Source organism: Stenella coeruleoalba (genome assembly GCF_951394435.1).
Source record: "Stenella coeruleoalba genome assembly, chromosome: 10".
NCBI lineage: Eukaryota > Metazoa > Chordata > Mammalia > Artiodactyla > Delphinidae > Stenella > Stenella coeruleoalba.
The window spans coordinates 34,806,392-34,812,543 of record NC_137156.1 but is presented as its reverse complement, the minus strand read 5'-3'; positions in this window follow the sequence as shown (position 1 = coordinate 34,812,543).

The window sequence follows — 6,152 nt, the reverse complement described above, 5'->3', positions numbered from 1 at the left end:
TGGAGTCCAGGCCCAGCACGGAACGGACTCAAACCAGTGTGAAGGAGCCCAGGAAATGTGTGAGCCCCACTCCACAGGCCTTGCCAGACACCACACACAATCAGAGACACATAAAGACTCTCTCTTCTCTCCCCTTATATCCACCCTACATCGATTGCCTCTGCCATTTCGGGCACTGCCTTCTCTTTAAAAATAAACAAACAAAAGAATCAAACATTAGGACTACTGTGGAGATCAGAGATACATATGAGAAGTGCCTGGTATACAGCAGGTGCTCAATAGGTGGTAGCTATTTCCAGTGTGAGGCCACCTTGGCTTTGACTTTCCTCCTTCGCATCCTACCTCACCCTCCAGTGCCACTGGCCGAGACCCCAAAACGCAGGCCTTCCAGGTTCCCTGAGGAAGGAACGCTTCCCTTGTTGAGCGCAGAGCTCTGAAGGTATCCCCCGTGGACAAGCAGAAAACGTGCAGGGAGCAGTCATGAGAAGAATGGGGGGCACAGCCCTCTGGCAGGAGGCGGCAGCCCCGAGGGAGTGAGGGTGCTGCCTTGTCCCATTTTCCATCCAAGTCCCCACCTTGACCCCCAGCTCTTTCCCTCCAATCACTGAAGACACAGTTTTACTGCATAGCTCCTAAAACTCCGCACTCCGCCCCCCCAGCCCCCCTCACTGTTACCTGCAGGGCACCAACTTGCCCTGAGGTGTCAGGCTATTTTTTTTAACTAAGCATCAAATTACAATCAAACCGATTCAACATGCATTTACTGTGCAAAGCACACTGGGCTGCAAGAGGAAATCCCAAAATGACTAAAATCATGGGCCCCGACTTCAGTTTATTATCTAGTTAGAGAGATGAGGCATACGTGGTTAAACAGTGAACAAACAATACAATGTATTAAAAGTGACTTGGCGCTTATGAAATAAAAGTTAGCCAACAACACATTGTAAAATCAACACCAGCCAGCTAAGAAGGAGCCGGAAAGAGGTGGAAGTGGGCTGGAGCATCAAGAGATAATGATCATGGCTCTGAGCTAGGAGATGCCTCGCCAGGGGAAGAACCCTACAGGTGTTACACTCACTCACTCACCACCTCTGCTGGACCCTCATCTTTCTCCCTCTTCTGCCATTGAAGAAACTGAGATTAAGCCCTCCTGCTTCAGGGTTTCAAGCTAGAAAGCGACAGAACTGGGATTTAAATCCAAGCGTGTTTCTGAGGAAGGATGACTTCGGGTAGCTCTTGAAGGCTGAACCGCATGAAGGGAGAAGGGGCTCTCCTCTCTGTGCCCCTGCTTGGCCTTTCCTTGTCCCTGGGCACGGCCTCCCCCTGCCCCCTCGGTGAATGGCTGGGTGTGATGCATGGGATAGGGAAAGGGTGCCGAGTCTGCTCTCTTGGCCTATCCCAGCCTGTGTCCTGCTCTCTCCTTGCTCGGAAATCCCTCCACGGAGGGGGTCTCATTTTACCCAAAGACACTGTGTTCTAATGGATGGAAAATTGTTCACTGCTTGTCAGGTTAGTGTTCATTTCCCGATCCTTAACGAATGATTTTCCACCAATCAGCCTGGAGTCCCATGCCCACCACCCCGTGGACAAGGCCTGAGTCTCTGAGGCCCTAAAAGTGAGGTCTGTAAACATCTCCCAGGGCCCAGCCCCTGCCACCAAGAGGGGTAACCAGGCCCCACCCCCAGGCCTGGGTGCCCTCCCCTCCTCCACAGCCCCCAGGGACAGCTCTCCACACTGCATGGTCCTCTACTCAGGGCAATATGGTAAACTGATAAGCCTCCCCTCAAGAGTAGGAGCCCCCCTTAAAAAGGGGGAGAGTCTGGAGAGTGCCTTAGAGGTTCCTGGCACAGTTCATTAAGATACCAACCCTTAATGAAATATTTCTTTGTTAAAATCGTCATTTATCTTGGAGAACAGGGGCCTTTGTGGCAAAGAAAGAGGCTACCCCCTTCCATCCCTCCCCCACCTCCACCCAGCACAGATCCTCGGTCTTTCTGAGTCAGAAAGGTTGGGAAGCAGGGTGGGGAGGGGCAGCTGGGAGATGGGGAGGAGAGAAGATGCCAGAGTGGAGGAACCACAAAAGGAAAGGGGGTCAGCTTGACTGGTCAGGAGGCAAAGGAGGAGAGAGAAGCAGAAGGCCCTGGGTGGCTGGGTGGAGAGACGCTGCTCAGAAGGAAGCCCACTGCCGTGTGACCACAATAGCCAAACATTGGAAACAACCCAACCGTCCATCACTGGGAGGCTGGGTCAAGAAATGGCAGTGAACTGATGTGACAGAACGCAAGCCTTTTCAATGAATGACCTAGAGATGCACATAGCAAACCTGATTAATGTCAGCAACATGAAATTTAGTAAATGATACCACCAATAAATCGTGAAAGCAAGGAGCAGAAGGATAGTTTTTATTTAAAATTTCGAGACCCCCGAGCCACACTAAATGTTTAAGAGCGTAAAACTTACTTGGGAAGGCTACCTCCCAGCTTCTGGAAACTGGCTACCTCTGGCAAAGGAAGGATGGAGAAAGGGAGGGAAGGATATGGAAGGTTCTTGACTTTATCAGCAACAATTTGTAGGCTTTTTTTTTTTGAAAGCATAAAGAAAGGTGCACAGATCATAAGGGTACGCCAGCTCAATTGTCACAAAGTGAACACACCCACGTAACCAAATCCCCAATTCAAAAACTACAGAACATTCCCAGTCCCCCAACAACCCCTACTTACTCGCCTGCCTAGAGTAGCCACTCTCCGGAGTTCTAACACCTCGATTTTATTCGACCGATTTTTGAATTTCAGATAGGTGGAATTTCTCTCTCACGACTGGCTTTTATGCTCAACATTCTGTTTGTGCGACTTCTCTCTGTTGCTGTGTGGCAATGGCCTGTTCATTCTCATTACCAAGCACTAGCCCATGCATGAGAATACCAGCATTTATTCACCCATTCCACTGTTGATGGTTATTTGTGGAATGGCCGCTAAGACCATTCTAGTGTCTGTCTTTTGGTGAACACATTATGCATTTCTGTTAGTATATACTTAGGTGTTGAGACACTACATCATGCTGGAAAAGTTTTATTCCTTAATTAACTAAAAAACGGTTTGGTTTTTTTGACTTTTTTTTTTTTTTTGGCCACGCCACGTGGCTTGTGGAATCTTAGTTTCCCGACCAGGGATGCAACCAGGCCCATGGCAGTGAAGGCACTGAGTCTTAACCACTGGACCACCAGGGAATTCCCTTAAAAAACGGTTTTGAAGAGGGAAAAGAAGTAAAATTCAAGGAATCGGATGACTGGAAACATAAAATACCTGGGTCTAGATGTGTTGGGACTGTGGGAATAAAAGGACTGACGAATGTTTCTGGACATACACACACACCCCGTGCCAGGCCTGGTACTAAGAACAAGCTCACCCACTAACCCACTGTATCCCCACAACAGGGAGGCAGCTGACCCTGGGAAAGGGCAACTCTTCAGAGCAGGAAGACCTGTGAGTTAGTCCTTGCTGTACCATCTTCTAGCTGTGTGACCTGGGGCAAGTTGCCTCACCTCTCTGAGCTTGAGTACCTCACTGTAAAATGAGAAAAGCCTCTATGCCAGGGGCGGTGCAGCCAAGTAGCACGTGAATCAAGTACCTGACACACCGCAGGCGCTTACTAAGTATCAGCTGCAGATGTATGTATGCTTTGCAGTTTTGTGAAGTCGGTATTCTCACTTTTAGGTGAGGAAACTGGAGCTCACAAAACGGAAAATGAGTGTTTATGGAAAGTATCTGATGAACAGGTCACAGAGCTAGATGCTTTGCCCAGGCTTTTTCATGTCACCCTTCCAACCCCCCAGGAGGCATTCTCCCAATGTCGTGGATGAGGAGACTGGCTCCATCCTGTAACTTGCCCGGATCACACAGTTGGTAAGTGACAGACACTGAAGTTCAACCCTAAGCTGTCTCACTCCAGTCTCTGTGCTCTCAACCATGGCCTCCATAGTAGGACAGGCCATGGGTCCCGGTTCTTGCCACACCACAGCCTAGACCTTTTGAAGGAACAAGGACAGAAAGAGGACCCTCCTGCCTGTTCCCAGGCACTCTGGTTCAGGAGCCAAGGGCCACTTTTTTGAACCTTTTCCTAGAGGTCCTGCATCAGAAGGAAGGGCTTTGGACTGGCTGCTTTAATTTTGGGGTGTGTGCTCTGTATCTTTCTTTGGTTTTATGCTCAACATTCTGTTTGTGAGACTTCTCCCCGTTGAGGCTTTGCTTCCTCATTAAAATGCCCTTTAGGTGAGGCCCAGACAGGATCCTTTGCCTCCCTTGGGCCCCCCACTGTGACTCACAGGGTGCTGGGAACTGAACTGGCCTGGAGATGAGGGTAAGCTGAAATGAAAGCCAAAGCATTTCCTAGGGAAATCCCTTTGGGCACGTGAATCCACGTGTAAGGTATGGAGGGCTGCCGCAGGAAGGTGATGGTAAAGGATGCAGTGGGCATGACAGCCAGCCAGAGAAGCCCACTGGAGGTCACCTCATTCCTTCCTTTGTATTGAAAGTCCCTAGTTCTCACCTGACCTGAAGCCTCTGTAGGATGGATGGAAAGGAGACCTGAGGGGCATGGCGTGGTCATAATCCAGCCGGGCTTACACAAGAACCTGCCAACTCCAGGCCATGCCCAGGCCTGTCCACACACCCTGACTCCCACCAGCGCTGACTCTCCATAGAAAATAAATAGAGTCACACCACCAAAGGCTTCCTTTCTCCCAAACTATACTCCTCAGGTCACCCACAAGCAGGCAGTACTGCTTTAAAGGCCTCACAGAAGTAGCTCTGGTTGAAATCCTGCTTCATCACTTACCAGCCGGGTAAGCCTGGACAGTGACTTAACCTTTTTGGAAAATGGAGGTAATAGTACTATCTACTTATAGGGTTACTGTGAAGATGAAATGAGTCCTATGCCTGGCATGTGGTACGACTCAAAGGTTAGCTGTGGTTATTTTATTCTTATTGCTTCTGCTCTGGCTACACTGGAAAGGACCCTGTGGTATCCACATAAATGGTGCTTAGGGTCCTCCTCCCAACAATTTGACACTAGCTATTTGAAATACTCCAGCAGAAGCTGAATATGCCCGTCACACCTGCCCTGTGTAGGGCAATACATAGGATCTAGACCTGGACAGATAGCACTGACATTACAGCTCCTTCTGGCTATTTGTACCCACAGAAAAGGGATGGAATAAGGGATGGAGAACCCGAGGGGGAGCCTCCTCTCTTTTTCTTCCAAGCCCCATTGGAGAGGCTTCTCCTCCAAGAAATCCTCTCTCCCCAGGCCACAGCCCTGGCATACCCTAAGCTCCAATCCCTAAAGCACCCCCAGCCCACATTCCACGGGATCATCCTGTGTCTGCCCGTCTCCACCTGCCTCGGGTGATTTGGGGCAGGAGAGCCTTCTAGAGCCACGGCCTTCCTGCCCTCCCCCCACAGCTGGGTCCTCCCTTGGTCATGGGCACTCCTTGACAACCCCTGAGGTGTCCCTCACCCCTCCCCACTGCAACAGACCGGAGATGTTTTGGGGGTGGAAGGCGGGGGAAGGATTTATTCAGGCTTCCACGGGTCTCTGAGTGGGGCGCCTGCTACCAGCACAGCCCTCCCTCCTTGGATCTGGGGCCTTTCCTCATCCAGACTTCCCCCTCCCGACCCAAATACACACCTTGGCTACCGCCACAATCCCTCCGATTCCTCCCCGTACCCTACCCCGCCCTCAGGCAAAAGACGTTGAGTTTTGTTTACAATCTAATTTGTCCGGATAATTGCTTCTACTTTGCACTCCGCTCTGCCCGCGTGGGTCCAGCTTTGGGCCCTTTCTTCACCGGTTCGCAGAGCACTTTATGGGAAATTCCCCTTCCGGAGAGGGAGGCGGCGCGCGCCCGGGGTGACCGTTCACAAAGCCCAGAAGGAGCCTTCCCACCTCCCCCACCCCCCGGTTCAAGAGCCCACCCCCAGCCCCACGCAGTGGGGCGCAGAAGGGAGAGGAGGAAGGACACCGGCTCCGGGCTCTGGGCCCCCCGGCCACTCCCTGCATAGGGCGCAGCCCGCCGGGAACCAATGAACCGTGTGGGAGCAGGGCTTGGCCGTACCTCCAGACTCCAGGGAAAAGCTGGAGTTTGCAAAGCGCGC